Source organism: Empidonax traillii, unplaced genomic scaffold (assembly GCF_003031625.1).
Source record: "Empidonax traillii isolate 1590-97213 ecotype Southwest subspecies unplaced genomic scaffold, ASM303162v1 scaffold384:size1533304, whole genome shotgun sequence".
Taxonomy (NCBI): Eukaryota; Metazoa; Chordata; class Aves; order Passeriformes; family Tyrannidae; genus Empidonax; species Empidonax traillii.
In genome coordinates this window covers 349,072-375,141 of record NW_020955577.1, presented here as the reverse complement: position 1 = coordinate 375,141, position 26,070 = coordinate 349,072, and positions in this window count along the sequence as shown.

Here is a 26,070-nt window from a genome sequence, read left to right as displayed (position 1 = left end):
AAAAAAAAAAAAAAAAAAAAAAAAAAAAAAAAAAAAAGCAAATATGATTTATATGTTAGACAGCAGAGGAGTGAATTGCTGTCCGAGTAACTCCAGTGAAATACAGGTATTGGTAAGACTTAAGAGCCTCCTGGCTTTCCTGCTGATCATTCTGCTGTCATTCTGTAAGGTCACTCCTCTGTGACCCTGAGTTATGCATCTACTATCAATGCAGGTGGTAGGTAACTTTAGGTGACCAAAATGACATCATGTGCCCAAGTTTAAACACTGAATGATTCTTTAAAAAGCAATACCTTTAAGAACACACTGGGAAGATAATGATAGGCAGCAAAGTCCCATTATCTGAGCCACACACATGTATCAAAATCTTTGACTTTGCAGTGCATCTTTATAAGATGGTTTATTTTTGTGCTTATTTGTGTCTGATTTAATCCTAGTAGATTTAAAACAAAGAGCTGCCTTCTGTTCTTGATGCTGGCTTTAGTCACAGGAGCTGGAAACTTAAAAATTTAATCAGCATAAGTAAAGGAAAGACAAAGACATGATGGAGATATAGAAGCTTTTTTGTATGAATCTACAGCCAAAACTAAACTATATATATATATATACAACTATAAGGATTAAATTATTGCTTTGTTATCTGATTAAAACAAAATGCCCTTTTCCCATCATGCAGAGGGAGAGCAACTAAAGTAAAACTAACTGCGAGTCTAGGGCTAGGAGGGTAGTAACAGAAATCTCATCCAAGCCCTCACACAACACAGGAATCCTGCCATCAAGGCTGATTCTATTTGAATCTGTTTTAGAAAGACATTCTGTCTTGTTTGAAAGCCTTCAAATGAAGGACAATCCACAGCAAGCTGTTTCAATAGTTAATTGCATGCGCTGCTAAAAAACTAGTGCTTTATTTCCAGTCTTATTCTCTCTTTTTTCTTTAAAGGAAGAGATTAGAAAAGGGAATGATTCATCTGTAGATCTCATCAGGCTTGTTCTACATTGTTCACTTGTATTCCCTCCTGTAACTGCTCCTGTTTGCTCACCAGCTCAGAAACGAACTGCAGCCTTAGATGAGTCCCCCACACAGAGACAATACTCTTATCTTTCCACTCTAAGCTGTATTAAATGAATGATAATGTCTTTGCACAGGATGAAGGCACAATCAGAACCACCTCACTGGGAAGAAAGTGATTTCAAACAGAGCTGGAAGCATATTCTGTCCTATTCAGGTTGCTCCAACATGCCCATCATCATATATATGAGCACCTTTCAGAGCAAAACCTGCACCAACACACAAAAGTTCACTTTTCATCTCCTTGGCTGTGGGGTATGCACGCAGTAAGTGCCTCCTGGGACATGTGGACAAAGAACCCTTCACTGAGTGGAGGTGTGAAAGAGACAGTATTTGCCAAGAGGTCAAGTTGCTTCAAGAGTAAATTCCTGTGTCTTGGTGCAGCTGCTGAAGACAACCTGTTTCCCACAAGCACAAGGGTGTTCCTGATGCACAGCAGGGCTATGTGGAGGCGGTGCAGGTACTTAGTCATCATTCTGGCCAAGGAGTAGATATTGAAGCAGAAGATGCTTTCTTTGGACACTTTACCGCCAGGTGTGATAGCCAGACCAGCTGATGCAACAAAGTACTCCAACTGTAGAAATTAAAAGAGCTCCAAGGAGAAAAGGAGGCCTGGTTTTGTTTTGGAACTGGTTGTCAACCCCTGGTCTCCCAGGTAGGCTCAAATGATGAAAAATAATCCTGTGGGATACTCTGTAAGGAACTTAATCTTTCTTAGAGATTAAGCTCAAGAAAGCTCCTAGGATGTCAACTGTCAAGACTTGCCAAGGGAAGACATCAGGACTCCCAATCCTAAACTAAAACAAAAAGTGAGATATTGACTGAAATACTTTGCTTGCAATTTGGCATAAAATTCATTCTCTAAACCATCTCTAATCTCCCATATTCTTGTCCTGGTACTTAAATGATTGCGTTAGATTTTCACCCTTTTAATAATTTCCTAATTGAATTCTAGTTACAATGGAAATTAAATTTGAATTAAATTCTGAATTAAATTCCAGTTGCAGTGAAACTTCCTCACTCTCTTTATATTGCACAGCAAAAGCAATACAACTGTAGTGGCTGTAGCTTTTCCATAGCAGAAAGTTAGCATTTTATACGTACTTTGGATGTAAATAACTGCAAATCCCGTGGAACAAGATTAGGTCAAGTTTGCAGCAATGCCTCACCTTATAAGGAGGCAGTTAACAATATGTTTCTGCTGTAATTAAGTCAAATTGAGAAGTTACCATGGGTTTTTAGAATCATTAAAACAATCTGTTTTACAGCATGGGTCCACAAAGAGCTTCATTGGCACAAATGAGAGACCAACAGCACAATGAGCAGGAGTAGCCAGAGGCTGGGAAATGAAGGCAAGAAATTATGTTGGCTTTGTCACCTGTATTCTGAAACCTTTAGAAACTTTAGAACTTTTGGGAAAATATGCAGAAATTCCATCCCTGGTATCTATAAAATCATGACTAAATGTCTGTTTAATGATCTGCGTTCCAGTTCAACCATGAAATATTGAATTGGAATTACTGGAAGAGATTGTGAATCTGTGTCAGGAGACCAGACTGCCTTTGTGGTTCCTGTCCCTCAAACCTATGAACTCTCATTAGGGTTTCTCAAGTCTGAACTCAGACAGTGTTTTTCAATAAGAATAGGAGGAAGGACAATGCTTTTGATGCTCATACAAATTCCATTGTTTATTTGACTGTCAGTGTTACATCTCTGTATTCAGTGGGGTCAGGAGCCTACTGAAGAATAGCTAAGCAACATCAGTTGTTTGACCAGTGTCCTGTTCAGTCAAGCATTCCACTGCTCATTTGTCATTGAGGCTGCCAGTAATAACAATTAGCTTGACTTAATTGTGTATTTTAACAGCTGCTTAATATTACCCAGATCTTTCCTACATTCATAGTGTAAGATACCTTTCTGCAGAATGTGGTTTTAATTAAGGCTCTGTTCACAACTTTTCACAAGCTGTTGAAAAATTCATGTCTTGTAAGAAAAGTGATGATGCAGTAAATGCTACTGAGGCAGAGACTAACTTTTTATTAGATGAGCACTGAGCCCTTATGAATTTATGTCTCCAGATTAACTGGTCTGGGTGCCAAAGGAAATACTGAATAGATTTAACAACTGCAGTAACATAAAAGGTGTAAAACATGCAGGTGCTGATACCAGCAAGGTTGGATGTTTGGAGGAAGTGTGTCCTTAAGGGGTGGTAAACCATAATCTGTTGCAGAGTGCTGTGCCATTGGACTAGATTTCTATGTGGTTGAGAAGTACTAAGCTGATGAAGAGCACTGTGACTGAGCAGTGCTGTAGCATTGCTTCCACTTAAAGCCTGTAGAATTTGTTGCACAGGAGAAATAAGCGAAGTCACTTTTTTGAATATCCACTTCAGCATAAGAAAATATTTCACATATCTGTGTGTGACAAATGGATGATTCTTTACAAGATAGTAGTGACTGAGCTATTAACCCTCACCTTCACAAGGGGAATTTGAATTCCAAACTATCTTAACAAACCAATACTGTCACATTGACATTCCTCCCCATATGCCCCAAATAATTCCTTGGTAACTGCAAAAAAAGTTGAGGAAGTTGTTAGAGATGTGGAATTACATTATGAGCATGAATTACTTTCATCTGGAGCAGATGTCATGTGTCCTTAACTTGACTTCTACTCAGACATGGAATGCATGACTTTTATATATCATTACAAATGGTCTGGAATTTGGGACTGGGAAAACTTTTGGGTTACAGACATTCAGAAGTACAATTATCACTCTCTTCTCCTTTTTATTGTCCAGAAGTAGACATTTTATAAAATTCTCTCCTCATACTCTGCCAATAAACATTTAAGTTATCCTAGCAACAATTTTTAGATGTATTGTAAATATACTTGGCAAGCTAATGGATGCCCTTAGCCACTTTAAACAGCCACTTTCCATTTCATTTATGTATTTCACACATGTGGAAACCAGAAAAACAGTGTGGAGCAGGTCCCACAGTATTCATGCTTTAGGTACCTAGGAAGGTGGGAACTCCCTGCCTGAAGACTTTGAAGACTTTTGTCAGGATTCTGGCACAGTCTCTCTCTCTCTCTTTTTTTTTTTTTTTTTAAATGTAGGCAATTTCCCAACTAAATTACTGTATAGGAAACGAGCGATTGTTGAGAATTTATCCCATTGTGAACTTGGTTGAAATATGTAACATCTTGAAAAGTTGTTTTCACAAGGTGTTGGTCTGCAGAAACCGAAGCAGTAGCACAAATAGCAATTATCCCATGGCTGTGTTTCTGTAGGAACCTGGGCTGTATATCAACAACTGACATGGAGCAACTGATTCAGAAACCTGTCAGAGCACAGAAGCCACAGGTGATAGCATCTTATGCTCATCCCTCTTCTGATGAAGTCCTACCCATGGAGAGGATATTTTCCCAAACAACTGGCCTATCTTCTGAACAAGTCTCCAGCAACTTGCAATTCCTGAGGTTAAAAATGTGAATAACTTTCAAGGATTTATTAACACAGCACTAAATATTGCCCAAAGAAGCAGGCTGCTCTATAAGCAGTGGATCTAGCAACAATCCTGTCTTCCCAAGAGTCAGTGTTCCTAACTGAGATTCTGTGACATTTCACAGAGATGAAGACACTTACTGATGCTTTTCCCTCAATACAGGCAAGAATTTTTTTCACATCTAGTGGCTAGTTGTTGTCATTCAGCTCACAGAAAATTTATAGATCTCTGTCAAACCCCAGAAGGCAAACAGTCAAAATATATACTGATGGAAACAGCAAAGCCATATGAATTTCATTTTCATGCGAAGACAGACTAAAAATTAGCCCACATCATGCCCTTTTATGCTGGCCATGCAAATATGTCAATTCAACCAAATAAACCCTAATGGTTTGCTAGCACAGGAGAGTGGTTTACTTCTTGTAAGAAGTGAAGGCTGTCCGGATACCCCAGTTTCTGGACCAGTTTCCCCAAGAATTCCCAGAGCAATCTCGTCTAATGATGGTCTTTCTTGATTTTAAGACAATAAAGATCAGAGGTTTACAGTAGAAGAGATTGTTTCTGCTCTGTATCTTCAGAGGATTCAGTGGGATTTTTATAGGACGTATTTTACACAAGGGAAGGTGATCCAGTTACTGTGCTAATGACCCTTGTTGATTTTAATGATGAAAATAAATGACTGGCAAATTGATGCAAAAGACTGGGACATCTGAAAGTCTTCCTCAACTACTTCCAAAGCAGCAGCTTGAATCCCTTCTTTCAGAATTTGACTGTGCTGGGAGATTGTCTTTGCTGTGTTTTAATGTCTCCTTGGCTGTAGATATGAATGTTGGATCAGTGGGGTACCACTGCTCCTGCTTACTCATTTCTAATGAGCCCAAAATGCAAAAGATGTGTCCAGATCTGGATCTAGGCTACAAAGAGGGAGGAGCCAAACTTGAAGGAGCCACCCTCTTTTTCGCCCTACTTTCATGCGGGTGAGAGGGTCTATATTTTTACAAAGAAACATCTAAAGCTCTCATCAGATCAGGTTTCCCATGACTGACCCATGCTGCCATCATCACAGGCAGCCTGGTGCATTTGTCGGTCCCTCTGTGCCCCAACTCCTGCAGGCGTAAGACAGAGCAGATCGGACAACAGGATAAAGGAGCCAGGATGTAGATGTGCTTTTTTTTGGAAAAAGCTCCACAGGGTTTGCACAACATAACAAGTCCAAGCAGGTAACCAGAGAACTACTATTTTTCCCAGACAGCATGATAGTCATAATTACAGTCATATAAATCAATATGATGAAAGAAAAATCACATATTTCCAGATGCCCATGGTAAAACTACTTACTGTAAATTAGAGCCAGAGTTAAGTATGTGGAAAAGTCCTATAATTTGGGCCACAGCTGCAAGAAAAGCTGTTAAGAAAAGGCTCTGAGCTGTGACTTTGTTTTCATCACAGCATTTTGGTATGTCTCTTGTTATTGCTTTATCAAACGAAATTTTGGGTAGAAACATTATCTTTTAGAACAGGCCTATTATTCAGTTGGAAAAAAAATACACTAAATGAGTTAAATGATTACCTTTAATTACCACTCATTCACTAAACTATGTTAGATAGAAAGAGTCCTATATTAAAGTGAATACTTTTGAAAAATACATCAAGCACATTGCTGTGATTTGTCCTGCCAACAGATTCCAGTGCTAATTCTTCACCATGGTTTCAACAGAAAACTGAGGTCTTGCCAGGATTTCAATACCAGTCACTGAACAAAGCTAAAGGATGAATCTTTTGTGAAAAAGCATCAACACTTCATCTGTTGTATTTTGTTTCATAGTAATAATTTGTATTAAACCTTAATAAGCTTTTATGAAACCTACCTTTTCATATCAGATGGCTTGATATTATACTTTTGCACTAATAAGCATTATTAGGCAATGATTCATGAATAAATAAAGTAGCCAGCCACGGATTTTATTTTTTATTGCTTACCCAGTTTTACAGCCAAGACTCTGCTTTACCAACAGATTTCAGTGCTATGACTTTAATAGTGTTGGGACCTTTCACACTAGTGGCTAGAATGCAAATACCACTTACAATCTTTACAACTTCTAGCTATAGGGAGGTAACCTCTAGAAAGACAAAGGAGATGGGTTTTCTTCAGTCATACTGATAAATCCTTAGAGATGAATGCTGGTTGCCTGACTCACACAGCTTGCAAGTGCCTTCAGACAGTTCAGAAGTTCCCAAACTGCTGTACAACAGGCTGCCCTTTTGTCCCTGCATGTTGCATGTGTTCCATGTCGAGCTATTCCAACCAGGATGGAAGTTCTTTACGGAACATGACCCACAATCTGTTTCCATTTGTTGTGGCAACATTTCCAGATGGGAGAAATCCAATCCAAGCCACAAGCCTCACAGTTCTGCTCTACTTGTAGCTTAACTAAATTGCCTACCAATAATTTTGTTTTGTTTTGCTCTAATAGAATATTCCAGTGATAAATTGGTTTCAGCCTAATTTTATGCTCAGTGTAAATTGCCATCATGGACTGGCAGACTGTGAACACCCGAAAGAAGATTTCCTGCTACGATATCATCAGGGAGTGGGACAAGAGTAGGCAACTGACCAGAAAGATCTCATCTGGCCCAGCTCTTCCAAGGACAGTGCACCAGGACCAGTGGGGCTCCCCCATCCTGTTAGCCCTAGACTGCTGCCAGCAGCCTGCCAGCCTAGGACCATCCTCGGAGAGTGCATGAGCTCTTGGTGGTTTTGGGGATGGTCTGCTGTACAGTTAGAAGGAGATTGTGCTGGCAGCCCCTTAGGGACATTTCAGCAGCTTGCAAGCATGAACATTTACAGGGGAACATTAAAACGGGTCTTTCAGCACCTGCAGCCAAGGACTGTGGGTCAGTACGTTAGCACGTGAGACTTCCCATGATGCGGCTTCTGCCAAAGGCAGTCCTCAGCACCTTCTGTTCTTAAAGACAAATGCACTTTTTCTCTAAGCAAAAGTCATCTGAAAGTGTTTAAAATCTGAGTCTTATTTTGCCTGTCTTTTGCTAAGAAAATGTATATAGCACATCATTTATACAAAGCAAAAGTGAACACATTTTCACAGCCAGAGGTTTAAGGGCACAGCATACACAACTGTGTTTAATTCTGCTCACTTATATTATTAAGCATCCATGCCAAAGCAGGAGCATTAACATTTTTGGATTCAAACTAAAGAAAGTTAAATTGTATGGCCAGCGTTTTCAGGGTTCAATGTCTAACTATCACAATTCCTATGGAAAAGCCTGTTTAGGAAGAAAAAGAGACAACCAAGACCCTGAAATATAACTGGGCTCTATAAATGACACCTTAAACCTCCACATATGTGTTGTTTTTTTTCAGGCAGCCTTTGCTTCTATATAAGTGGTTTTATAAATGTGGGACTTTGCCGATGAGGGGACCAGTCCAACTCCTATTGCAGATGTTTTATGAACTTCTACTGGAGAGAATAGATCCATTCATTTTGGTGTCTAGGTATGGACTGACAGTCTCACTTCAGAGACACTCCATCTAAAATACTACCCAGATATCCGGCATATGCCAAATCTGGATTTTCCGTTGAGCCTGAAAATACAAGGGATGGATTTTTGGCCACAAAGTCTTCAAAGTTTCTTTCAAAATCACTTTTTGCCCCAGAGCCCTAGCTTGAACATCATACTGTATACAGGCATTTGCAGTGTGCATTAATGTTTTACTGACTAATTAATCTTAACTAATTGATCTTACTATTTCATAAGCTGCTCTAGGAATTCCAGCTGTTTTAGGAACCTAATCCTGTTCCATGTACAGAAATAAGTAGACTTTGGTCATATTGAATGGAAGAAATCTGCTTATAAGCACATCAGTGAACAATCAGGATTAGTATCTGACAACAGATCTACTAATCAGTAATTGCATAATGGCTGACATGAGTAAAACAGGATATTACAAACTCACATTTGCTGTAGACAGCAGTGACTCTGCTAAAGTATTCTTTTCTGCTTTTTACTAGTGTAATTATTCATAATGACTACTGAATTTGGGTACTATTATTTGCCTAAATGAGTAGTGAATCCAGTTTGTGATTTTGCTGGGAGAAAAATAGTTAGAATGATAACGTTCAGATAATAATGTATTGATGGAGTTTTATTCCTGATCTCAGTTATATCAATTTTGAATCCATCTTTTTCTTCAATTTAATTTCTTTAGTCTGTCTTACAATTAAGGAAGAAAAAAAATAGAAAGAAGAAAATTGCCTCAAAAAAGTAAGGAAAAAATAACACCACCATTTTTTTTTCTACATATGCTCTATTAATTTGTTATTGTAGTAGAAAGCATTTAAAATCAAACAACCCATACCATCATTAGAGTACAGTTTATGGGAAGGAGCATATTCAGCCTTATGTTTTCGGAACTATACTTAAGGCATGCAGTAATAGCCAAACTGATGTATTCTTTTATCAGATAAAAGTTACTAAAGTGAAAAGCTTGCTCTGAAATACACAATGTGGTTTTTTATACATGCATTTTTACATATTTTACAGGTGGTAGGAGATTAGAGTGGATTTAAGTAGTTCCACTAAAACAGTTCAACTATAAAGCTTGAGCACAGACGTGTAAGAAGCATGAAGCTATTTTGTGTTTTATTGAACTAGTTACAATGAACATTATGTTTACAGCTTTCTTTTGAATGTATGTTAAAATGATACTGAACAGAAGCTGGTAAAACAGAAACATTAGTCGTTAGCTTTCCTAGTTTCCAGGACAACTTTAAAAAAAAAAAAAAAAAAAAAAGAAAGGGAAGCAGAAAGAGAATTATGAGTTAGTTGTAACAAAAGCCTTGAAGCGGATACAGAATCCAAGTTAATGATGTCCTGTAATCTGATCCTGAGCGGACATGGACAGCTGTTCTCGGAGCCCTAATGAACCATGCACATTTACAGATCACTGATTAGCAGAACTTGATACTGGTGGGCACAGACAAGTCCTAACACTATTTGAAATAGCTCTGGTGGTATTAAATAACAAGGATCTGTTATCATGTGACAACCTGTCTGTAAAATTCCTATTTATCTTCATTATGCTGTTGCTTTTCCCAGAGATGAAGTTGGGAAAGGCTTGTCATCTTTGATGCTACACCTGTTGCCTTAACACTTTGCGCTTCTTTGATAGAACAGATTCCTTGGGGTCAGGTTGCAGAGAGAAGCTCTGCAGCAGAGAGCTGCCCTGGGCACAGCCATGGCTCTGGTGCCCCCTTTGATGCTCAGTGGAGCAACACTGACTGCAGCCAAAACATAAAGAACGATTTCTTCTTGATTTATGATAATAGTCACTGTTTATTGAGGATGTAGGTGAAAAAATCTGGTCCCATGCAAAAACCCGGTACAGTCCAAGACGTTCAGTTTCAGGCATCAGGATATACTAGGAAGGCCAACAGTAGCAGCAGTGCCATTTATATGATGGATGATCCAAAAGGCTTTATTTATATATTTAGCTTCTGCACTTCCTTGATGACATTTCAAGTGCTTAGCTCACTCTGTGCAATCTGAACATCTGATTTACATTTAACAAGCAAAGTGTGTGTGGCCAGTCTCTTCGCGAACGAAGAACCAGGGAAGGTCTTTCCACCTTCCAGCCTGCGCATTGGATTTTTTAGGTGAGACACAGTGTGTGCGGAACCGAGCCCACCCTTTAATCCTGAGGTTCATCTGCCGGGGCCAAGCGAGCTTGGACGGTGGCAGCGAGGTCCTCAGGATGGATTGCCTTTACGGGCTAACGAGCTCCATCTGCCCGGGGAGGGGCCCCGACCGGGAATCGAACCCGGGTCTCTGCAGTGACAGTGCAGTGTGTTTTCCTCTGACAAGCAAAGTATCTGCTAAATACATACATTCACTTGCAGTGCAGTTTGCCTTACCCTCTCCTTGAAGGCAGTAATAACGAAAAGTAACAGAAGTGACCCTTTGCATAACAGTGAGAGACTAAAGCATACATCTGTCTGTGTGATATTCAGCTGATAGGCTTTATTTATGGCTGGGCTTCAGCTGATGAGGACTCAACATGTAAAATATTGCTAAATGTAAAGTGATCTTGCAAGACAGCAAGGATTCCAGTCACTCCAGATATTCAGAGTTGAAGGAAATATTCAGGGATGAGGAATGGAAAACACACTACTGAAAAGCTTTTTATCTCACTTTATAAAGAGTGACTAAAATAAACTCTGTAAAACATTACTCATTACAAATTTTCTTTTAAAACAACCAAGTGTGACTTTAAATTAATGAGCACTTCAAGTACTTTCTTTAGCTGGTGTTTTCTCAACATGAATCATTCTGCAACACTTTTTGTCTCTAAATCATCAACTTGATCCTATGTACATGTGTGACTTTTCCTGTCCCAGAGTAGGTAAAATTATGTGTCTAAGCAACACTGAACACTAAAAATGAGCTCTCTTGCAGCATCACCCACTGGCCCCTGAATCACCATTTCACTCAACTTTGTCACTCCCCAAACTGGATGAGCAAAATGAGCAATACCTGTACTGACATTCTTGCAGTAATTGTTAATTTAAAACCAGAAAATTAGAAATCAAGTAATTATGCTTGAAGTCAAATCTGTACAACATTATAAAAATGTTATTCTGCTACTTGTTTTTCACTGTGAGAGGTTCAGGATTTTAAATATAAAAGCACCTCACATAAAGAGGTAGAAAATTATTTTTTCTGAGTTTATTTGTCCTCATTGGCATTTTCTTGAAAACATTTTCTTAAACTTTCAGTGTTTCTTTTTATGAAGCACTTGTGGAACAAATCTGATCAGATGGGCAGAGGGAAAAAAAAGTTTTCTGGGAGACATTATTTTTTGGTGGCTAATAAGTTCATTTTTGAAGACATTTGAAAATATTTCCTACCACACTTTAAATTTGCACTTCAGCGTAAAGAAGCAGCAGTTATGCTACTGATCAGAAGCCCCATTTTAGGTTCTTTTACTCATCTCTCACAAGGTATCAAATTGCATGCACCATCCAGCCACTTCTATGAAGTTAAAGGAACCTCCTAGTTGTTAATAGATATACCTTGGGGTTTCTCCTGCTGGCAACTACCAGTTTGTATTTAACGTTTTTCATAGGATATTTCTTTCTTCTTCTAAGGTACTAATGAAGTAGCATTTCAATAACATTTTTCTTCAGTTCTGAAAGAAAAATCAGCTTTTCCATGAAGACATAAAGTTTGGGGATGCTTACGTTTGCCTGGAGTCACTTTCCAGTTAGGGAATGCAGCATAGGTGAAGTGTTCAGCTGCCTATTTATGAGATCCTATGAGATCCATTGGCCTTCATCTTAGACCTCTGAAGTGAGGGAGTTATTCTCTGCCAGTCATTAGGGTCCCTTAATAGTCAATGGGGAGGGAGACACACTTCCAGAAGGTGATTTATTCCATCCTAAACCAGCTGTTTAAGATAGGAAAGATGAATTATGCTGTGAAGGTCCTATCTCTCCTCAATGACTAGAGCAGTCTGAAGTCATTTGTTCCTAGGATCTGTACAACAGGACCACAAAGTATGCTCTGTCATTAATTCCAGAATAAAGGAGTCATTGAAAATGATGTGGCCGGGGTGAACAGAAAGTATAGCTAGGCTTTTCAAATCATACATAAGGAAAATTTAAGCTGTAGTCAATGAGGTACTTCAGAAAACGGCAACTGGAATCTAATTCCAAGGGCAGACAATGGCGGGGAGAGCTCAGCACTGAGCTGACAGAAGTTGAGCCTTTGGTTGTTAGGAGCATGGTTTCCTCTTTCTGATCGCTTTAATTTTACACCTTATATCCTGAAGAGAGGTAGTTAATTTTTGTACTTCCCTCAGCCACAGCTCATTTAGGAAAACCTCCACGGAACTGCAGAACTAGAAAATGCAGAGAATTGTCTGAAAAATTGAAACCCTTGTCTGTCCTCTTTGCACAGTATAATCACTACTTTTTAACCACTATTTTGGGAGAACCATCCGGAACTGTATGGAGTAAGCGGTGACTAAAAGGGCAGATGTGCCATCTTTACATAACCAATCGGCTCCTCATTTGCTCAGACTCTAAAACAGAAAGAAATTGAAAATAGAAGCCTGGAAGAGGACTTTAAGATCCATACTGATCCTCAGTGGGACTAAGCATCACAGCAAAAGACATTTCCCCAGGCACAGGGAGTGGAAACCCTGTGCTGAGCCTGGAAACCCCTAGCTGAGCCAGGGGAAACAGGACCTTCTTCACTAGAGACCTCCCATCTAGGCATGACCACCAAGGTGGAGGATACCCAAGGAATGCTGGGAGTCAGTTCCCAGGCATGGATGGAACATCCTGTGAGTAAGGGCAGGGTGAAAGGGTAAAATTAATATTTTTATGATAAACAAGTATTTTCTGATTCCACTGAGCTAATTCAGTCTTGTACTACTTAAACCAACCAGCTTTGATTAAATCATTTTTTTGAGATAGTAGAGATCATCCAGAGAAGATGGTGCCATTTCAGGTGGGTATCTTTTGTGCTACACAGAAACTACATTACTCATTCACTTGGGAGTGTATCTTTCAACATGGTTGTAATCCGATTATCAGATCTAAACATTGCCAGTGAAGTTGCTTGAGATGAAAGAGACAATTTTCTAGAGGCCATAAAAATATTTTATTTCTGATTCTTGAGGCAGAAGAGACATTTTAAAAATCTTTGTTGTTGGTTTTAGCAAAGTAGAAGATATTGATATGTATCAACCATATGATTTCAAAAGGAGGAATAACAAAATAGTTGTGAAATATCTCCAAAGATAAAAGATAAGAGATACATTTGGTATATCTAATCAATAACCCAATCTCTCTCACAAAGTCGAAGCCAGTCTACAGACTCCAAGAGCAATAACCAACTCTCACTATGGCAGTCATATAGAATCAGAGAGGAAGTGGCACGCAATAGACTCCAATTGACACTGTTACTGAAGGAAGGGAAAGCCCAGGCTGTGTATATCCCACCTGGAGAAGAATATATTCTTTCTCTAAAATCTTCTGCATAAGACAGCTTGTTCTGTCCTGCTCCATAGTCAGCCCAGCTGTCTCTGCAGCAAACAGCCATTGCTATAGAGAAGGCTGAGCTGAATTTAGCCTTTTTTTCAGGGTAAACCCATGCAACTATGCAAGTGACCCTCTTGGGCTTCTAGATGTATTTGGCAAGTCCAAGTCAGGGGTGGAATTCACCTGACCTAAATCTGTTGTTTACAGTGAGGGTGCAGTTGCCCAAGATAGTCTCGATTTACAGGCAGTGCGGAGAAACAGGCATTTCATAGGGAATGTTTTTAAAACTTTGAAATTAAGCATGTATTGGTTCTACTGCCATTAATGGCATTGGTACCACAGCAGTATAAACATTTATACTTAATTGGAGGCCTTTGCATTCCTATTTGTACAACAAATCCTGTGGAACAAGGATTCAACTTTTGTCCCATAGATGTGTCTTCGAGCCTTCTTTAGCATCAGTGCAAAGGAACTAGAAAGCTTCCTGAGAAGGATAACTGGTGATAACATCAATCTGTAAAACTCTATGGCCTTGAGTTAAAAACAGGGCAACTTTGGCCACGGTTATTTTCTGTTCAAGAGAATTTTGTTGCAACACAGACCTTAAAGTATAAACATATACTAGCGTAAGCTGTTTGGAGACTTCTTTATCTTTCACTAGGAGCCACAGGCTCTGCTCCCTAGGCAGCTGACTGGTTTTAAACTGTATTAAAGATGGTCTGCAGCAGAACATCTACCATCACTGACCTCTGGAGCACTGTAGGAATACTCCAAGTAAATAATCAACTTCTTCCTCTGTAGTCCTCAAGCATCAGGCAGCCAGACTGTGGCATCCTTTGTGTTTTCTCCCTTTGAGGGAAGCCTTGGAAGAGTGTCCTTAACTGAGGTCTAAACAAGTAGATACAATATGCTCCCTAGAACGAAGTCTCCCATGCTCATGAAAGAACTAGCCTTTTATCAATAATGTAGAGAAATTAAAGTCATGGATGGAACTTTGAAATACCAGGATGGTGGTTTTAGTATTCAGATGCTATCGTTGAAACTCCTTGCACTGCTACCTGAGAAAGCTTGGTGATAACTGCTCCAATTTCACTGCTTTAACTGTGAAGATGTATAAAAACGAGGAGCCAAAGTGAGTCAAGATGCTGACAACTGTCTTAAATAGTATCTTTTTTAAACCACTATCCCTGTGTTTCAACCTATGTCCATTTGTCAGTATCAAAATACCACTTGATCTCAACAGGAACAGGAATAGCCCATAAAGAAATCTTTAGATCTGAATGAAAACACAAACCACTGCATATTTTCAACTTCAAACCTATTGCAAGGCCACTGCAGAGTATCTGATAATGGCATTTATGTTTATATAGTCCATTGTTTTTCCTGTGCTGCAAACTTTCCACTCGACAGCCCTGTTTCCTGTTTCCTATTATGGAAGTCTCCAAAGGGAGTTTCCTTCTGTTTTTCTTATGGTCAAAAGGAATTTCATAAGTACAAGTCAAGTTTCTTTTCAGTGCTACACGTGCAGAATGGAATCTGAAAGCTCCCAGCATAACTATCTCCAGCATGTACATAGTTAGTGTTACACATAATCCACATCTGGGTCACAAAATCTCTGAAATGCTTCCAGGAATATTTAGACAGCCATAATGCCACACGTAGCTGTGTAAGGGAGAAACAGAGCTAACCTCAATGTCAAGGTTATAGCTTTTGAGAAACACAGAAACACAGCAGCTCCCCTTCAGAACTTTGAAGCTTACCTTCTGCATCCTGGCTGCCATCAGTTTGAATACCGCTAATATTTTCCTTTCCACTCAAGCCTGTAGACACATCTGAAAACAGTTTACATCCCGACTTGCCTTATGCTGGTAATATTTAAGTCTAAACTGTGTATAAAACTTGGTGCATATGTAACCCATATAGTTTAATATGAGGGACTGTCTTGGCACCTTTTTCTGCTACAATCAGCTCAGAACCCCAGGAGATAAAATATGACTGAAACTGAACTAGCAGGCAGTCTACGTTACAGTATGCATTTCAGAGTCAAAACACATTTCTAGATTAGATCTGGGTTTGGCACTATGCTGCAGCACTGCCTTGTGTGTAATATAGTATCAATAAACTACATTTTAACCATGGATAATGGCATAGAACCCATAGTGATATAAATGCTGTATGAAGCCCTTCAAAATTTTCTCTTCAGCATATTTTACCTAAATAGTGGGTTTAGGATGGTGCATCTAGGAATACAACACCAGGCATTACCTGTAGCCTTCAGTCGTACTAGATATTATTGTAATTTCTTAACAAAATTTGAGGGGGACTGAGTGTAAAAAGGTGGTTCATTTTTGGTGTATCTTCTCTTCATGCCGCCATGTCTGCTTCACAAATGGTTTGTTCCAAAAAATTCCTTTATTCGTTGTTTTCAATCCCAAAAAGAGATCTAAGTAGAAAAGATTATATGGATCGATGTTAATCTGCTCTGTCTTGCCACTGACTTTGGACTTTCTAGCTGTAAATTTGCCTTCTGAATTGCTTTTACTACAGGCAACTCTCTCATTTTGTGTCACTGTCCATATATACCCACTGGTGAATAAATCGCTGATGTTCCTGTGTGTCCCCAGACAGATGCTCTTCTGCAGAAATGATGAGAATCTTTCAGCAAGAGAGGTTTTGGGTTCAATTTCTGGTCAAGAAGGTAGGGCTCCTGTCTAAACAGCAAATGCAGTAGTGCTTATCCTCTGTCTGTCTGTGTGCACCTCAGCTGTTGTCAGGCTTGCACAACAGCCTGCAAAGAGAGATGAAAGGTATGGCCCTTGGAGGGGCCTCTCTCTCCCTAAATGCTATAGAAAAGCATAAATAAGTATCCTAGATGAGACATCTAAATTGTAGATTGCTGAAGCTGGGTGAGTTAATACCCCGCACATAGTTTCTTATATGGAGTCTTTTCTTCCTTTCCCTCTCCGATTGTATCCCAAATGGTGCAAATACTTAACTAGGGAAGAGGAAGAAAATGCTTTGGAGGTTGCTTACTCTCTGTACTGTGAGAAGATTCACCGTGATATTGGATGATGATACACCATGATATCAGAGATGTGACTCTCTGCTTCATAGTGGCTTGGACGGGGTAGGAGCAATGTCATTGTTTCCTTATTTATTTTGTTTCTTGCTAAGCTTTGTGTATTCTTAGTGCCCCTGACAATGACTACTCCTCCAGCAGATATACTTTCAGAATATTTTCTTTTCTGAATCTATTCTTTTTTCCCCCCTTCCTTTGTGCAAAGGATATGTACTGGCTTTGTGGAATCCCTGTAGCAAGTTGTGAATGATGTATGAACTGAAAAATCTTTGCATGGTACACAGTAGGAATACAGAAAGTGCTGTGCAGTCACTGCTGTGCTATGCTTTTTTTCTATATATACAGACACACAGTAGTCATCTCATATTCGTTTTGACAAGCCCTTTATGTCCAGACACCTTGGGATAGGATGGCGTGTGTAATGTTGGCCTGCACTGTGCTATATATCAGAGAGATTTTTGTGCATAATTGTTCCCTGTGCTGTGCTTGGAAGAAACTGGTGTCTTCTGCTTTTGTTAATATGCCAGCTTGAGTTTCCTACTCAGTTCATTTTTCAGGCAGCAAATATACCTGGGAAGCATTGCTAAGATGTCTGTATTTTGCAAATGTGTGCTCAGACAGGGACTTGAATCCTAGACACTGAGCTATGAACTTGAGGACGTGCTCATTTTTTTAATTGGCATGAACCCTAGCTATTCCCTATTTACAGCCTACTGTGAAAACATTCAGTTTATGTCCTTTGGGCATCCAGTCCAGCTTAACTTTTGGAAAGAATACAGAATACCCAGTAGAAATGCACATGCATATTAGGGAGATTTCCTCCTTCTATTTAATAGCTACAAGATTTATGCTCCTCCTCAGACACCTATTGCTAACTTAGATTTTTGGTTTCCCATGCTGGCATACCTGAAAGAAACTGCTTTGCACTAGATATTTCTGCAAGATATGTGCCACCAGAGGAAATCTTGCTTGATTTCCCTCGATTATACAAAGCTGTCTTCCTATTGTGGGGTGGCTGTATTTCCCTCTGTGGTCACGCAGCACATTATTAGTTGCTTAAACCTGTTGTTTGACTCCACATGACTGAAGAGATTTCATTTTTATGAGCATTGACCAGTGAGACTACAAGTTAATTTTAGCTTTCCCCTAAGTATAGGTTTCTCATTAATAAGATAGATATTTAAGTCAAAGTAAAGGCTCATTTTATTAAAAGCAGAGAGCTTAGAGAGGAAGCAGAGGTGACTGATTAAAGCACCAGGATCCTGGGTTATGTTAAATAAATCACATTCCTGCTCTGAGCCTCAGTTTTCCAAATTAAAAAGAGGAATAAACCAGACAGTTCTTCAGTTCTGGAGACTGACAGGGGAACAGCATTGGAAAAAAAATATTGATGTTTATAAATTATGAGTAAAAGACAAGCAAACAGATGAAAACATAGAGGCAGAGAAGCAGCAGCTGAGGAGGGGGATACACCCAGATCACCCGAAAAGCCAGTGTCAGAAATCCTTATGCACAGTGAGGCAGGCAGAGAACGTTTGAAAGGGGAGGTGGTGCGCAGCCATTCTGGCTGCGGAAGTACTGGAGAAGACGGGTAGGTCTCCATGCATGAAGAATTGCCCTCTCAGGAAAAGAAGTTAGGAAGAAAAAGGACAGAATTAGCTACAGCTGAGACCACTGCTTTGCCCTGGGCTTTCCCAAGCTGAGGTGTGAAAATTCTGGGCTCCTGAGTGAGGGGCTGGACATCTCCAGCTGGGACTTCAAAGGTGTCAGGAGGCTGTTCTTACTACAACATTAGTATAAAAATGGTTATCAGCAACTGTTGTTTTGTTATGTTTCTATCCCTAGTTCCCCCAAGTAAACCAGACATTCATAGTACGCCCAAAATAATAGACTATTTACATGGGGCTTTTCATGATTGCAAATAAAGAATATCCTTAACAATATTTCTTTCCTATTCATAGCAATCAGTTACTGAACCCTGCCCCAGAGTGTGTCATGTTTGATATTCCCCACTATTCATGCCTGGGCAAATGAAGCTGAGACCTGACCCTGAAAACACATTAAACTGTTGCCTCATTCTCTGCAACCTTGGCAGAAGTAAATTGGACCAAGGTGATACTCCTGGCCATGCTTTCAGTATAATTCCTTTCTTTTCACTACTACAGAACTCTGACGTGGTCATGCCCTAACCTTTCTTTGAGCCAGTTCTCCTGCTGGGAGAGTTAAACAGTGAAAAAGATTTCTGCACTTGCTCGAATTCAGCAGAGAGCAGCTAATGAGCCCTCCTGATCCCCTGTGCACCGGGGTGCATGGCCATGGCAGTGGCAGCTCTGCCTGAGCCGTGGGGACCCAAAGCTGCCCTGCACCCATCTGAGTGGTGGAATGGGTGGAAAGGGTTTCCCCTGTGGCCAGCACAGCCAGCACAGCCCCACCTGCACCCTGCAGCAGGGTCTGCTCCCCACACCTCAGAGGCTGCCTCCCCAGGCAGGCACACATCTGCCTCACCTTCCAGACGTTGTTTGTTGGGCACCTCAGACCACCCAGGCGATATCTGCTGTGCTGCAGGTGTGCCTTACGTGCATTTTTTGTAATGATATTATGACATATTGTATATCTGTCACCTTTTTTTTTTTTTTTGCATTGTCTTATGCTCATAAAACAGTATATGATGCTCCCTACCAGCCAGATGATTACACTTTGGCTCAAAAGTAGTCTATAAATTGTTTTTGGATGCTTGCAGGAAACTGCTGCAAAACTGTTTCCTGTTAATTAGAACGTTCTGGAAACTTATGATTTTTGTTATCAAAATATGCTCAAATTGAGTATGGTAGTATAGACTGCATTTTGTTAATACCCCTGAGGTTTTCTACTTTTTAATGGTTTAAACTAATGCATCCAAGTGTCTACCACCCAATTTTTATTCACAGATTGAAAGAAACAAGCAAGCTTTCCTGTTTTTTCAGTACACGCTCAGTTTTTCAGCTTGAATGGATGTCTTAAATAAGACCAAATGCAGAAAAAACCTTCTCTGCACCTGTGGAGAAGCTACAGCTGGCAAAAGCAAACATTTTTCCAGGTGTTCAATCATCGAAACCCTACTCCTGAATAGTGAGACTCTTAAAATTTCAAGCATAAATATGCTTAACTCAAGTATTGTTTTTAATTTAACATGAAATGACCTTAAGTTATTTCTGTAATCTTAGGCCTTTGTATAGGTTAACCTAATTTCAGAGTTCATTTTAAATTATTTAAGTATTTTAATGAGTCAGTATTAGCAACACCTAAATACAGACCCTTTGATTATTATTTTTGAGTACTAGTTTTTACACTCTTTGTCTGTAGAAGAAGTTGATTAAAAGTTCCCAACTGCTAAATCATATTGAGAGAGTAACTGTAATTTTAACTGCTATTTTTATTTTAAGAAGGCCAAAACCTGCAATTACCAGATAAGTTGTGCCCAGTAGGCGATTTTTTTTTTAAGCCTTGGTGTTCTTTATTCAAAATATTTGAGTCACCTGCTCCTAAATGAGGGTCTGGCCAGATTCCTTGCTGGCCTTCCACTGCTCCTTGCTGGGCTGGTGCTCTTCTTTCCTGAGTGGGATGGTCTTCTTGTCCCAGCTGGAGAACAGTGACCCAAGGAGGAAATTAAAGTTAGCTATACTGAAATGACTTTCTAAGCTTGACATAGAGATAGATATCACACAATTTAATATGTCTGCTTTGAAAACTGTACAATACTATCAATGGTGCTGTCATGAGCAATCTTAATTGCCTCTCCTTTATTGTCTGAACCCATCTGCTAACAGGCACTTTAAGGCTGAGCATCCTGTTTGCAGGAAAACAAAACATTGCCCTCTCGGCAGAGAGGAAGCGATCAGACCGAATCTGTGATACACAGTGCTGCCACAGAGATTCAACAAGGGAGAGCACACCACAGGGTTGCTCTGAGGCCACATGTAGGGCTATTGAGCAGTGTTTATCATTTTGATGTGCTCTGAGCTGATAGCACAGTCCTGAGGGTGAGTTGTGCCACCCAATCAGTTCTCCATCCCAGAGCAGTGCTGCCACAGCAGAGCAGTGTGCCTTGCATGACCTGTGGTGGCCTGCACTCCATGCTTGCATGTGCAATGCTTCCTTGCACTAGTCCACAGTGGTTACTTACAGGTATTTACTTTAGCACATGGCATATAGAACATTAAAAGGGTTTTGAAAATCTCTCAGTTTTTCAACTTCTGAAGGATTATTAACTTCAAAGTCTGAAGAAATGTCGGCCTTCTACGCTTGGAAATGCCAGCAGCTTTTGCATATCCGCACCACAGTACCAAGCAACCCCCAGCAGAGAAGAACGATTACTGCCTCCATGGCATAAGGATGGCTTTTGATCTCCTAACATATTGGAAATAACTTAAAGGTAAGCCATCTGCTAGCTGAGGAACAAAAATAGATTACATCACACCCTGCTAGAAAGATTGTGTTAAATCCTGTGTATCAAGCCTTTTAATAATTCTAAATTAAGTCAGCTAATAGGATTAGGTACACATTTTCCTTAGGCTTCTTTCACCAACTACTCACAAAAAAACTTTTTTTGGTGAAGATCTGTAAAATTCAGGCATGTTCTACTGTGAATAAAAGAGTTCTTTCTAGATTAAAACATTTCTTCAGATCATAATTGTTCTCCAAAAACACTTAGAGTAGAAGAGTAGGCCAGTGTGTGGGTAGTGGGAGGAACCCAACCCCTTTAGTTTTTTTCATATATTAGTATTAACAACAAATGTTGGATTGCTTAGCTAGGGTATTGCAACTATTTACCTAGGGTGCAACCCACCCTTGAAAATTCTTCAGGAAACTTAAAAGTCTCTATTTCCCACCCCTCTCCTTTTTTTTTTTTTTTTTTTTTGTAGTTGGCTACCTGAGAATGGTGGTTTAGAACAGTTCTGTCACTTAAAAGAAACTTTATCTAGTATTCCTTGTGATTAGGAGAGCATAAAACTCATTATTTTGACTTTGACACTGTCTGGAAAAAGATGCTCAGATGACAGTTCTCCCATATTCCTTTCATGGCTACATCCTTCTGGTTCCTGGCCATGTGTAAATCATGGACTACAATAGCTGGAACTTATATCCAAGTCTTTGGGTTTAATAGCTCTTAGTGGACATTTTCTTTCCTTAATTTGTGCAATTATTTTCTGAGCTCAGTTATCGCTTTGGGTTTTGTAACATATTTTGGCAATGTGTTTCACAATTTAGGTTTATGTTGTATGCAACTATTTCCTTTTATTAAAAAGTTTTGAGCTCATAATTTTATAAGGCGACCATTTACTTGCTACTTTTCTTGCTAGAATTAAATAATTTGGAATCATGGTTGGATGTAAAACAATTTGGCCACGTACTGCTTGGAACTTATTTTTTATACTTGTTGTCATTAACTCTTGTGAATTTATCAGTGACTAAGTTTTACTATCTGTCAAAAACACAGGAAAGAAAAATTATTTGTATTTTTCTTTCTTTCAAGCTGTCTAGGATTTATTACTAAAGATTTTTAATATGACCGAAGTCATGCTCATTACCAGTAAGAAATCCTCCTTAGTCAACAAATATTCATGACCTTGCATGGACGAGTAGGTAACACACTCAACAGTATATGATTGTATCTTCCACCTCTGAGTAATTTATTTCATATCAAAGCAAAGTATCTCCCCATAAAATAAGGCTACAAGAATCTTGAAATGTATCAGTAGAGCCAAACACTGAACAATGTTTCTGAGCAATGAAAGAAAGGAATTGTGGTCCCATGCCATAAGAACTTCTGGGCAGAAATTTGGAGAGTTCTGTTATCTCAGACACAGTTGAAATCACTGGGATTACTCTTATGCTCAAAAGTAAGTATGTATTACTTTTCTATTTGTGAATCCCAGAAGTAATTACTTGTGTTAGATTATTGTAAAACTATGGCCCCAAATAGCTGGTTATGGTTTTACACCTATGTTTACACAGAAGAAGTATTTTCCATTTCTGATGTCAAATACAGCATCGTGTAGATGTTAGGACAAGAGCAAAGGACAAGATTGGCAAGTATGGAATTGTTTAAAACAATAACAAGAATTAACCCCCCTTCAATTTCTGTGTCCTGGCAATTCAGTTTTTCTGGAAGTTCAGTTCAGTAGAACCAGGGAGGTTAACTGCCCAGGGGAAGTGAGGTGCCTCACCTCATACTTCATTAAAATGGAAAGTGAAGTACAACAGAGCCTTACAGACATCTGAAGATGAGATATCCAGGAGAATACCTCTTATTAATTGGGAAAATGTATGGTTATCTTTCTAACAAGCAAAACATATAATTCTGGATTTTGTTGATATTGGACTTTCATGCTGCAGACACCATATATATCATACATAGAAGAATGATCCATTTATATGCAAACTAAGTAAGCTAGAGACAGCAGAGAAGCAAACTGTACTGCAGCTCAGCCAATGTGTTAATCTTGGCCTTCAGACATCCCTTTGTGTCACTGAAGAGCAGTTTCTTACTCCTACCCTCTGTCTTCTGTCTTTCATTCAGATATTCTTCTAAACAAAAATTCCCCTTTAAACATCCCACAGATGTTTAGTTTTCTTAAAATCTTTACTAAGGGATTTTGTAAAAAGTTTTTGGAAATCCAAGTAGACTGTATGTACTGGGTTACCCTTATTGACATGTTTTTTAGAGTAAAGAACTCTACATTTATAAAGCAATACTTCCATGGACAAAGACATGGAGTAGTTCCAGATGTGCATTATTTCTATTCTTATTAAACATGCTACTGATGTAGCCTGTATATATGTCAATCTTACAGGCCTGCAGTTCCTCAGATCTTCCCTGGAATAATTTCTAAAAACTGACACCCTCTTTGGCACTCTTCAGTTCCGCTGCTAAGGCAGTTTCAGGCACGAAATTACACATCCTCATTAATAATTCTACTATTGCATCCTAACATTGTCCTAGAACAACAAGCTGAATCACATCTGCTCTTGGACTTTTTTTTTTTTTTTTTTTATGTTCAATTGACCATTTGTTCCTTATCCTTTTTTTGCAGTAATTTCAATTTCAGTGATAGTCTACTTGTTGCCTTCACCCCTCAGAAAAACAAACAAACCCCTGTCTTTAGTGGAAATGTTCTTAGCTTCTTCCATAGTGAACTCCGATGAAAATGATTAATTTAACTTTTCTGAAGTGATCTCTTCTTTCTGTATCATGATCAGTTCTGTATCATGAGTAGTCCTGCAGTGTTCCACAAGGCCCTACTCTTTAAAATATGTTTTTAATAGTTGCGCTGACCTTACTTAATTTTTATATTTGAAATTCCAGACTTTATTATTGTGTTTTCTTTCTTTGGATATGGCTTCAGTTTTTTGAAGAAGGATGCCCTCATGCTATATAAAACAGTGATTTTCCAGCTATGTTAATTGATACACTCAGCTGGAATTAAGCACAACAGGATTCTTACCAAAACTGGTTTTGCACAGAAAACAGCTGAAAGAATAATTCAGGCCTATATCCATGCCCTAATCAAAAGGTAAGTAGGCTATTTCTCTTTCATCCCTTCTTGTTGAAGATGTTCCTTTTCTCACAGCATTTTAAAAGTGTTTCCTAGGTGGCAGAACATTTATTTCTAAAGAGAAGTCTCATGTTGGGTCTCATCACCTGCCTCTGTACATGTTACATGACAACTCAATAATGCACATATATGGCTTTTAGTGCAGCAGGACTCAGCTGTCCCCCTTATATGGTGAATGCTGCCAAGCTGCAGAGCCATATTGATTATCCTTATAGCTTGATCAATCAATGTAATGTAGAACTTGGGCATAAAGGAATGTGTTTTTGCTTTTTTCTCAGTCCACGAGACACTGTAACTTGGTCTTCAGGGAACACATTGAGAGGTATGGATTCAAACTCACCATGACCAGAGTGAGAACTCAGCCATGGGCTCTCTCAGCTTCAAGCTGATCAGTGCAGAGTCAGAAGACAGAAAGAGATACTAAAAATCTTTTGTCCTGACTCCCATCTTTGGAGACATAGAGGTTAAGCCTAAGTCCTCTGATAGAAGCAGTTTATATGTAGATCTGCAGAAGATTTTTCAGGGTCCAAGGCTCTGCTGCAGGGTCTGGCCAGCATTTGTGTGCTGCCTCCTGGATTCTGGCAATCTCCTCTGAGATAGTGAGGCAAGAACTGGACCTCTTATTCAGAAGTCAAAATTCTGTTATGTGGGTGTCTTTGAATTTAGGTTAAAGGGCTGAATCAAAGAAGAGATTTATACCACTGGCTGCTACTTAGGCATCTACATCCAATGTTTATGTTTTGCCGAGACTCTCAAAACTCCAACTGAATTGCTGCCTACAACTTTAACTCATCCTTTTTCTCAGGTTTTACATCACCTAACCTTAAGCATTTGCAATGTAGATGTTTACATCTGAATTAGTCATCCTCAGTTCCTCTTAGGCTCAGCAGAGAGAAAAGAGAGTTTCTGAGGAATGATTCATCTGACCCACTTTAGAGGTCTACAGTGCATCCCATGGACTACACAGCCAGCCCACGGTGACAGCTCAGATGTGTCTGCCAGCGCAGTAGGTGATTGCATTTAGACAGATGAATTGAAACCCCAGTGTCAGAGGAGCTACAGATCATTTGTACGCTCTGTACAGCCATAAGCCACCTGTGCATAGCAAATGTGAGCTATTTTAAACCTCAAAGGAAAATCACATTGCGCATTAAAAAAAGCTAAGAGTGAGCCCGTGAACGGTTGTGGTGGCTGACATGCAGGGAATAAGCAAGTTGCTCCGTGTGGTGTGTATGCAAAATGGCCAAAGGTCTCCTGTGCTGGTGCTGCACAGAGTCCTCATCCCTTCCGTCCCTGACCAAGCTGCTGGCATTTGACATGACCTCTCCCTGAAAGGTGCCAGCACAACAGTCTCCATTCACACAGTGCTCTTCTTGGATAGCCTGAATAGAAATATATACCTGAAGCTTCAGGATGACTAAAGCTTAAGAACTCAAATTTTCATGTCCCACTCTCCCTAGATATAGTGAATTTCAGTATAACATACTCCTGTGGCTTTAATCTCTGTGTGAGAATTTAGTGTTGAATTAATCCTAATTAGACCTCAAAGCTCGTAACATATCTATTTTTTTCTCATGGGAGAAAAAGATGGTGAATATCTTTTTAAAAATAGGTTCTGGAACACTCAGACTTCAATGTGAACTGTGACAAGGCAAAAAGGACTGGACGTCCTGAAGACTGGTTAGAAGTTAGACTTACAACACTAAGGTATGCAGAGGAGAATTTGATGAAGCTAAAGCGGTAACTGGAATGG